Here is an 11365-nt window from a genome sequence, read left to right as displayed (position 1 = left end):
TATTTGCAGGAAAAGTGCTATACAAATATTGTTGATTTGATTAGTCAAGAGAACATCAACAAAAATCAAAGGATTTCTCGCATGCGAAGCGAGCACACTACCATTTGGGCTAGATCGCTTGCTGTTGCAGCGTTGGCAGAGAACTATTTTGGTTCCTTTGCTGGAGTGTTGAAGAAAAGCCCATTATTTCTGGAACATGTAAAATGAACTACAATTTTCCCAACAAAGGAGAAATCTTTGTCAATTTGGACAATTGTCAATCTGCCTCCACTTTGGACACATTGTCTTGTTTCATTGTTCGGCAACTGCTTTGTGACTTCGGCAGTCCCTTTCCCCCCGGTTTCCACAGTGTAGTGGTTATCACATAACACGCAAAAGGTCTCCAGTTTGAAACTGGGTGGAGACATGGCCGTTCAATTACTACTTTTACAAAAAAAGCAAGGTGACAAATGGGAATAAGGATATGCAGATGGCAGAAGATGGTTTCGATCCATTGACCTCTGGGTTATGAGCCCAGCACACTTCCTCTGAGGTCCTTCAGACAAGAGCAAACAGCTTGTCCTTCGAGCCGGACTTGAACCAGCGACCTAAGGATGCAAGCTTGAACCACTACAGTCCTCCACTCTTCCAACTGAGCTATCGAAGGGCTTGTTGGTTTGGGGCGAGTGAGTACATCTGAGTGTTCCACGGCGTCTCATTGAGGTTGCGGGCTCCAACACGCTGTGGCTGAGAATGCCACTTTTGACAGAATTTTGGAGATAATCAAGTCTCAGGTAGAGATGATCGACTTTTCTGATCGAATTCAGAGGTCATGTGTTGGTCCCGAAAACGGTCTTGGCACTTTTTTCACCAATGAAAGGTATAATAACAGCCCTGTTGCATTGCCTGGGAATCGGACCCAGGTCGTGGCATGGCAGGCGAGAACTCTACCACTGATCCACCAATGCCTGCATAGGCACAGTGGAATTGTGTTGCAGGTCGAAGTCGAAGGACCATTTGGTTCCTAATTCATGTCCGTCAAAAAAATCACAACAGTGCACAGTGTCTTCTCTAAGAGTCAGAGTAAGATTCCTAGTTTACTTGTAGATTTGAGTTCAAACACATATCAGTGGTAAACGATTCAACTCAACTTGTGCGCTTGGAGTCAATGATTTGGTTTGTAACCTTCTCTAACATTGTCTGAATGGGTGGCCTTTTGAAGAATGAAATTAAGGTCCTTTCAGCCAGCCAATGAGGCTTTTCAAACTATTTGAAAAGTCGCAACAGAAACAGGGATTGTGTTCAAACCTGGGCTTGAACCATGGACCCTTTGAATGTCAGTCAAACGCTTTCCCAAGTGAGCTATTTCAGCTGTAAAGGCGGTGGTCTGCTTTTTCAGTCGGGGCGGTCAGGGTCAAACTGTGTCTGTGCCACGTGTGTTGCTGTGTTCCTGGTCCAGTGTGTTCTCATCTTGGGTTGGAATGTCCCCATGCTGGTAACGGGTGGGGAATACAGCAGGGGGGAATCCCGTACATTTGGCACCGATACAAAGGGTTGCAAATTGGGAAGAATGCAAGGGCTCCAACACAAGTGTCACACTTCTGACAGCTTCTTGCGTCTTGAAGTGGCGTCACCCCCATTCTAAAGTGTCTGAGGCTTCTGCTCCTGGGCAGTAAACCAGGGGTGCTTTTTAACATGTCTGCTGCTGAAAAGTGTACAAAGAAGACCAATCGCACCATGGGGTCTTGCATTTCTCCAGAAAACAGTCTTTGTACCTTAAGATGACCTCTGATAAAAAGTATGAAAACCAGAGTCATGGAAATACCAGTAGAGGACTACTGGACTTGGAACCAACGAGCCCCTCTTTCCTAGGCATGTAATTTAACAACTCAAGCATAGTGCCTGCAAAGCATGCAAACTTGACAATGGTGCCTTTAGTAGAAAAGGAAATCCTGTGTATCTGGCACGGACACAATAATAGTTTGCCAATGGGGAAAAAAAGTTCATAAGTGACCAAATTGGATTTCGAGTCCAACGCCTTAACCGCTCGGCCACCGTGACTGCATGGAAAAGACAAATGGGGGCAGGTGGACCCCATTGTCCTGGAACACAAATTTCGACCATGAGCAACGATCAGTACACCACCACCTGTGGTCGGTTAGCTCAGTTGGTCAGAGTGTGGTGCTAATAACGCCAAGGTTCAACCCCCGTATTGACCACTCTTCTTTATGTGCTCCAGGAACAACAAAAGCTCATGGTGACAACCCACCAGAGAGTGGACCCCATCCACAGGTGGGTGATCACCCACCCACGTGTGAAACACCCTTGACAAGGCTGCAGAAAGACCAGGGAGAGGTAGAGAAAACAGCATGTCAAAACAGAGCGGCAACAAACACCTTGGTCACCAAGACTGCAAGGAGCAGATCAATGGGGGCAGTGGACCCCATTATCCTCTACCCAAAATTTAGACCACAAGTGCAGAGAATGCGGACTGTGAAGGAACAACAAAAGCCCATGTCGACAACACCCCAGCCCTCATTACCAACAGTACACCACCACAAGGAAAACAGCATGGCGGTGACAAAAGCCCAGGCCTAAAACTCCCCGGGCCCCATAACCAACAGCGCACAACCCAGTCAACTGTGAAACACCCCCATCAAGGCTGCCAACCGCCCGGGGAAAGGTAAAAAAAAATAGTACGGCCCCGAAATTGCCACCTCCAAGATCGACTGAGGTCTTATACTGCCTACATGGACAAGCCAAATATCTTCTGGACAAAAAGACTAGTGTACCCCCGTACACAAAACAAGTATCTTCCTCGCATGCTGCCAGCTGATCCTTGACATCAGCTGTCACAGACATTCAAGTCATTTGGGGAACTCATCCTGATCCAGGGTTACCACTGATTTGTAGAGTAAGTAAATAAGTCACCATACACTTACTGTTAAAGGAAGACACAGTCCAAACACTCGATTGCTGCAGGGCAAGTAGGTTCCACCAAGACTTGAACTTGGATCACTGGATTCAGAGTGCTAACCATTACACCATGGAACCTGCAAGCGCATTTTAGGGTCCTGAAGTACACACTGTCAGACTACATTAGAGTTGATAGAACTTCACTGTGCACTGCTTTCCTTTCCCGAGACGCCGAATGGTGGTCCAGAATCTCTTCGAAGCCGTCCGGAAGTCATTCTCCATGGCCTCTCCAAACTCCTCCCATGTCAGAGTTTTTGCCTCAGCGAATGCCACGGACCGCTTGGACTGTCGGTTCCTGTCAGCTGAAGTCCCATAAGCCAAAAAGGCCTAATAGAACTCCTTCAGCTTGACGGCATCCCTCACCAATGGTATCCACCAATGGGTTCTAGGATAACCGCCACGACAAGCTGCGACCACCTTACGGACACAGCCACCTCGACAATGGAGGCACAGAACACCCCTGCTTCCCTCTGAACATGGTCGAAGCTCTGCACACAAGGAATACTTTTCTTTCCTACAGTTATAAATAAGCAATGTGACATGGTAGTGTACAGGACGTCTTCAGGCTGGTGCAACACACCCGAGCACCTCATGAAGAGCAGAGCTGTCCTTTCCGGGCGAAATCCATGAACTTGGAGGTGCAGTTTGCCCATTTGCAGGCAAAATTGCATTTTATTTTGGAGAGGTTGCCGAGCGAGCCAGGAGTTGAACCTGGAATCTTCTAATCTGTAGCCGGATGCTTTATCCATTGCACCACTTGCCTACACAATAAGACAAGGTGCTTGGCAGGAGAATGTAATTGGGACTGGGTTTTGATTGATATCTGTGGCTGTTTATGACGCCAAAATTGTGATTGGGACTTGGTAATTTACTCACTGACTGAGGATGCTGAGGGACTGATCCTGGACTCATTTCTGATCCCAACATCTATTCTATTATAAAACAAAGGATTCCTTGGAGAATGCAGGTATCGATCCCACTACCGTTCACATGCAAAGCGAGATCTACCATTTGAGCTAATGCCCCTGCTGTTGTACTGTAGGCAGAGAAGGTCTCATAACTATTTTGGTTCTTTTGATGGACACACTGTCAGGACCTTTCTGAGTGCAGCCAGAATACCGTCCCTGGTGGTCTAGTGGTCGGGAGTCAGTGCTCTCACTGCCGCGGCACAGGTTCCATACCTGTTCAGGGAACTGACTTTGGGCAGGTAATGACTATAGATCGGATTTGTCTTTGGCCTCGGTCGAATAGGTGGAAATATGGCCTTTCAATTCATTAGTTTACAAAAAAAAATCAAGGTGACGAATGGGAACAAGGATATGTGCCTGATCTCTGAAGGTGTGCACACGAGCATCTGTCCCCAGTTTGGACACACAATCCATATTTCCCGGATGACTGATCGGGTGCATTTGCCTTTAGCCATGAATTAATTAGCCGGCTCAGTTCATAGAGCATTAGACTTTTAATCTGAGGGTCCAAGGTTCAAGATCTGTTCAGGCGGTGAGTTGTGGGCCCCTTCCCTTAAATGTTAAACCCCAACCTCTTTGCTCTTGCTAATGTGGTCTATTTTCTTAGCCCCACAAATGTCCAAATTCACAATGGTTTTGCCTTTGAGAGCATTGTAGTACATATGACATGTATACTACATATGACATCAGAAATGATGGGTATTTCTTCAACAGAACAAGACATCTGATTCAAAACATTTACTTGACATGTTGGAGAGAAAAAAACAGCAAAGGAGTCGCAGAAACACCGACAAGGCACTGCTGGGATTTGAACCTAGGGTCTCCTGTTTACAAGACAGGAACTTTGACCAACTAATCCACAGCGTCGGTGAAGGGCTGTCGTCAGTGTTAGGTGAACCACTGCGTGAAGGAAACCACACGAGTGGCCAGGCTTTCAACAGTACTGGTGAAATCATGCCAGTCTAAGCGGACAGAACCGACGATTATTCACCTCCTTGGTCTTCGCTGTGTCGAGGATGAGGATGTTGTTTGCACGCAACGACACCACAGCGGCCACCTCCTTCCTAAAAGCCCCTTCGTGCAGGCCTGTGATGCACCCGATCAGTCATCTGGGAAATATGGATTGTGTGTCCAAACTAGGGACAGATGCTCGTGTACACACCTTCAGAGATCAAGCAGATATCCTTGTTCTCTTGTGCTCTTTGTCACCTTGATTTTTTTGTAAAAGAAGGAATTGAAAGGCCATGTTTCCACCCAGTTTGGATATAGGGACCCTTTGCGTTTGAGGCAAACGTGATAACCACTACACTGTGGAAACCTGAAAGAAGGGGCTTTTAAGGGGACTGGCGAAGTCACAAAGCAGTTACCAAACAATGAAACACGACAATGTGTCCAAATTGGGGGCAGACTGACAATTGTCCAAATTGACAAATATTTCTCCTTTGTAGGGAAAATTGTTGGGGAATAATGGGCTTTTCTTCAACAAAATAAGAAATCACAATTGTGGCTTTAAAGGTTTAAAAGCTAGCTGTGAAACAAACACCTGAGCCACCCTCGGGCTCACCTTGATGTTTCAGTGGACTCATCTTGTGCACTTGGAGTCAATGATTTGGCTTGTCACCGCCTCCAACATTGACTGGATGGGTGGCCTTTTGAAGAATGAAGTTAATGTCCTTTCAGCCAGCCAATAAGCCTTTTCAAACTATTTGCAAAATCGCAACATGGACAGGAATTGTGCTGAAACTCGGGCTTGAAACAAGCACCTTTAAAACTTCAGTCTAACACTCTCCCAAGTAAGCTATTTCAGCTGCAAAGGTGGCGTTCTGCTTTTGTGGTCTGGGCGAAAAGTGGGGGTAGGAGGAAGCTGTTTCTGTGCCACGTCCTATGTTGTTTTATACCTGGCCCAATGTGTTCTCATCTTGGGTTGGAATGTCCCCATGCTGGTAACGGGTGTGGAATACAGTCCATTGATGAGGATAAGCGGTACAGAAAATGGATGGATTTCACTGGTTGAAGTTGTCAGCTACCACAAAAATGGTCATGCGCCACGAGCCTGTTCTGAATTCCCCTTTGGCCAATCGACACAACAACAATTTTCAGAATTGTAGACAGTTGTGTGATTTCCCGACGGGAAGCTCCTGTTTTGTATGTCACAATTTCATGTTGAAACTTGAGCAGGGTTACGATTGCAACAACCAGTAGGGTAAAGCAAACCCGTCTTGATTGTTACGACTGATTGTCCTCTGGTCTTCATGAGGTGCTCGGGTGTGATGCACCAGTCCTGGAAGATGGCAAAGGTGCATGGTCAAAAAGGTTTACTTAAACAAGTTATTCCTTGTGTGCACGGTCAGCTCATTGGCCTTCTCACTGTTGAGGACGAGGGAGCAGAAATCTGCTGGCATACTGTACTTGACCACAGTAGGAGGAAAAAACAGGTTGGCTTGACATTTAAGGGAACATGGACTTGAACCCTGGACCCTCAGATTAAAAGTCTGATGCTCTACCAACTGAGCTATCCAGGCCCTTGATGAAAGAGGAGAACTCACAAGGCAAAATCTGCTAGCATACTGTACTTGACCTTGCAGACATGAATAAACCGTGGTCCTGAAATTGTCACCTCCAAGATCGACTGAGGTCTTAAACTGCCCACATGGACAATCCAAATATCTTCTGGACAAAAAGAGTTCATGGTCAGACAAGACAAAGGTTGAGCCAGTCACCTGAACATTAAACTTTTGATCTGAGCGTCCAGGATTCGAGTCCCTGTTCAGGTGACCAGGTCTGAGGTCCACTTTGCAAATGCCTCATTTTTGCCCTCAAAAAAGGGCAACAGGACAATCCCTTGGTACTTTATGGAAACTACATGAGGAGCCTGGCTTTTAACTGGAACTGGAAAGACTTGTGTAGCCCCGCACACAAACCAAGTGTCTTCCTCACATGCTGCCAGCTGATCCTTGACATCAGCTGTCACAGACATTCACGTCATTTGAGGAACTCATCTTGATCCACAGTCACCACTGATTTGGAGAGTAAGTAAATAAGTCATCATACACTTACTGTTAAAGGAAGACACAGTCCAAACACTCGATTGCTGCAGGGCAAGAAGGTTCTTGGATCACTGGATTCAGAGTCCAGAGTGCTAACCATTACACTACAGAACCTACAAGTGCATTGTAGGGTCCTGAAGTTGATAGAACTTCACTGGGCAATGCTTTCCTTTCCCGAGATGCCGGATGGTGGTCCAGAATCTCTTCGAAGCCGTCCGGAAGTCATTCTCCATGGCTTCCCCAACCCCCCCCCCCCCCTGTCAGTTGAAGTCCTATGAGCCAAAAAGATCTTCAGCTTGACGGCATCCCTTACCAATGGTATCCACCAATGGGTTCTAAGATTACCGCCACGGCAAGCACCGACCACCTTACGGCCACAGCCGCCCCGACAATGGAAGCACAGAACACCCCTGCCTCCTCTGAACATGGTCGAAGCTCTGCACAAAAGGATTACTTCTATTCCTACTGTTATAAATGAGCAATGTGACATGGTAGTGTACAGGATGTCTGCAGGCTGGTGCAACACACCCGACCACCTCATGAAGAGCAGAGCTGTCCTTTTCCGGGCAAAACCCATGAACTCGGACTCGGAGGTGCAGTTTGCCCATTTCAGCTGCTCCAAATTTGTCTGCAGGCAAAACTTTAATTTTAGACTCAGGTCAATTGGAAAGGTTGGCGAGTCCCAGGGGTTGAACCTGGAATCTTCTGATCCGTAGTCAGATGCGTTATTCATTGCACCCACTGTACTTGACCACAGTAGGAGGACAAAAGAGGTTGGTTTGACATTTAAGGGAAGGGGTCACTTGAACAGGTCTTGAACCCTGGACCCTGCGAATAAAAAGCTGATGCTCCAACTGCGCTATACAGGCCCTTGATGAATGAGGGGAACTCACAAGGCAAAAACTTCTGACATACTGTACTTGACCTTGCCATGGACAGAGATGAAGAAGCCCCGGTCCCGAAATTGCCATAGATACAGCCTGCAGTTAGCAAGTCATAATCAGAAGGAATATCGACTTTTGACTTCAATATTTATGCAACTGAACAATAAACTCCCATGCAAAATGGAGCCAAAATGGATACAATCTAGGGTTACAACAGTAACCTTCCCATACCTTTATAGAAACAAACCAAAACCAACCTCACTTGAGTTGGATTGACCAAAGGAACCATGCAAAAACGGAAACAATCGAGTTATATTACACCGATTCGAGACACATTACCACAAGTTGTTGCAATTCTCAAGGGTGTTTGAGCCACGCATCCATGTACTTTTAGACTATTCTTAAATAGTAAATAATAAATAAAATAATCCTAAAACCAAGGCAGTGCATCATGGGGCATCCGGATATGAACCAGGACCTCCTGATCTGCAGTCAAATGCTCTACCACTGAGCTACACCCCCTCAAACACACCATGCATCGTTACACGATGGGAACTATGCATATGCACTAAACCAGCACATCCTCATGGTGACTGGGAGAATTTAGCAAACAAAGATTGACTTCTTGATGGGTCAGCTAGGTCGAAAAGGTTTACTTAAACAAGTTATTCCTTGTGTGCAGGTCATCTCCTTGGCCTTCTCGGTGCTTAGGATGAGGTAGCAGAAATCTTCTTGCATACTGTACTTGAGCACAGTAGGGGGACAAAAGAGGTTAGTTTCACATTTAAGGGAAAGGGCCTACACCAGCTTAAGGCTCCTTTCTCTCAGTAGGCACTGGTTGAAATCCCACAGCTGGCATTTTACTGGTCAGGTCCATTATCCACAACTGGAATGATTTGGCAGCAAAGGACTGTCAGATTGTACAACTCAGCTGAACACTTCAAGAAAATGATTAAAAGACGTCTTGTTCGAGGGGGGTTTGTTTTCCCGGACTGGTTGTTGCAACCGCAACCCTGCTCAAGGTTCAACGTGACATACAAAAGAACAACTACCCGTTGGGGAATCAAAACCCGGTCTTCCACGTGACAAGCGGAGATACTGTCCATTATACTAACGAGGACTGCTTCTGAGCATTTGTGGTGTCAATTGGCCAAAGCGGAATTCAGAACAGGCCCTGGTATCCCACAACGGGGCGAGGTGCAGTTCCTCCTCTTTGTTGTCATCATAAGGGTCTTCTGAATCCCTCTTGGTCTGTCCTGTCACCTCGGACCTGTTTGCCTTGGAAGACCCGACCAGAGGCATATAGCCCCAGAAAACATAGCCCCTCGAATCACCCGGGCACTCAAACCCCTCCACCACGATTCACGATTCACTGTGTTTCAGTGATTCCTGTGCGAGGTTTAAAAAACAGCTGTGAAAGAAACACCTGAGCTACCTTTGGGGTCACCTTGGTATCTCGGTGGACTCAACTTGTGCCCTTGCAGTCGATGGTTTGGCTTTTAATTTCCTCTGGCATTGGCTGGATGTAAAGTTAAATTTCTTTCAGCAAAGGCTCAAAATCGGGATTGAACCAGGGACCTTTAGATCGTCAGTCTTACGCTCTCCCAACTGAGCTATTTCAGCTGCAAAGGTGGTTCTCTGCTTTTTCCAGTGCAGGCAATTTCACCTAGATCTCTATTGTAACAGGCATCCTTACACCATGACTGAAAAGGATTTCATGGATTCCCTGACATGTTTTTGGTCTGAGGATTTGCCATGGACATTGAACCTCTTGTATCAGAGGTTCGACCAACAGTTGTACCCTTCTCTCCAGCACCCTGGAATAGACTTTCCCAGGGAGGCTGAGGAGTGTGTTGCTTTGTCCGGCTCCTTGTACGTTGACAACCCCAAACCCCAATGGATTTCTAGTCCATCGCCTTAACCACTCGGCCACAACAACTTGCAAAGAACCTCACCGATTATAGCGTTGCTTTTCAGTTGAAATGCAAGGGAAACTGCCAATTCAGTCAGCAACCATGAAGATCCAGGCAATTTCACCTGGATCTCCATTGTCACAGACGTCTTGACACCACAAGTGCCCCCAAAACTGCACGTTGTCAGCAGAATTTGAACCGGTTAGTTTGAACCTGTGTTAGCTTTATTTAGGAAGACCCATTGTGGCCCTTCGGGCTCACAACTACTTAGTGGGATTTCGGATGATCCATCGTGGTCACAGGCGTCCTGACACCATGACTGCCCCAAAAGACCAGTGGTTAAATTGCAAGGACAACTGCTTGCCAATTTAGTGATATTCAGGATGACCCACTGTGGTCCTTCCAGCTCACGACTTAGTGGGATTTAGGATGGTCCATCGTGGTCCTTCTGGCTGACCTATTTGTTCAGGTGTCTTGACACCACGAGTGCCCCCAAAACTGTACGTTGTCGGCAGGATTTGATGTGCCAGGAAACCCCAATGGATTTCTAATCCATCGCCTTAACCACTCGGCCACAACAAATTGTCACAAACGCAGAACCTCACAGATTATGCTGTTGTATATCAGTCGAAATGCAATGGAAAATGTTTGCCAATTTTATGAGCAACCATGAGACTTGTCAACTCGTGAGTGGTATTGCAGCTCACGGTTTTGGGGGATCTCACATGAATTCCCATGAATCCCCTGACACGATTTTGGTCTGATGACTTCCCATGGATTGCCACCATCAGTGATGTCTTGACACCAAGAGTGCCTCCAAAACTGTACGTTGTCGGCAGGATTTGATGCGCGGGAAAACCCCAATGGAGGCAATTTTCATGGATTCCCTGACATGTTTTTTTCCTTCAACCTCACAAGGTCACAGTTTTTTCCTGATCAGGGCACCGTTTTAGGTTGTGTGGATGATTGGTCTTAAGCGCCAGATTAAGACTCTTTTCTCTCAGAAGGCACTGCTTGAAATCCCACAGCTGGCATTTTCCTGGTCATGTCCATTGTCCTCGACCTTTAGATCTTCAGTCTAACGCTCTCCCAACTGAGCTATTTCAGCTGCGAAGGTGGTTCTCTGCTTTTTCCAGTGCAGGCAATTTCACCTAGATCTCTATTGTAACAGGCGTCCTTACACCATGACTGAAAAGGATTTCATGGATTCCCTGACATGTTTTTGGTCTGAGGATTTGCCATGGATCGCCACCGTCAGTGAAGTCTTGGCACCATGAGTGCCCCCAAAACTGTACGTTGTCGGCAGGATTTGATGCGCGGGGAAACCCCAATGGATTTCTAGTCCATCGCCTTAACCACTCGGCCACAACAACTTGCAAAGAACTTCGCCGATTATACCGTTGTTTTTCAGTTGAAATGCAAGGGAAACTGCCAATTCAGTCAGCAACCATGAAGATCCAGGCAATTTCACCTGGATCTCCATTGTCACAGACGTCCTGACACCACAAGTGCCCCCAAAACTGCACGTTGTCGGCAGAATTGGGGGCACTCTCTCATGAATTCCCATGAATCCTGTGACACGATTTTGGTCTGATGAC

At 46.7% G+C, this 11365-nt stretch overlaps 1 non-coding gene across 1 annotated transcript; it reads right to left on the bottom strand.

Moving 5' to 3' along the window:
• Positions 1–559: 559 nt before the first annotated feature.
• trnay-gua (transfer RNA tyrosine (anticodon GUA)) lies at positions 560–646 on the bottom strand. The gene is given in 2 exon segments: positions 560–595; positions 610–646. It is a non-coding gene; the product is annotated as a tRNA-Tyr (tRNA).
• Positions 647–11365: the final 10719 nt, after the last annotated feature.

The sequence above is a fragment of the Doryrhamphus excisus genome, chromosome 14 (assembly GCF_030265055.1).
Source record: "Doryrhamphus excisus isolate RoL2022-K1 chromosome 14, RoL_Dexc_1.0, whole genome shotgun sequence".
Taxonomy (NCBI): domain Eukaryota; kingdom Metazoa; phylum Chordata; class Actinopteri; order Syngnathiformes; family Syngnathidae; genus Doryrhamphus; species Doryrhamphus excisus.
Note: the sequence above shows the minus strand (reverse complement) of the source record. Positions and strands in the feature narration are given on the sequence as shown.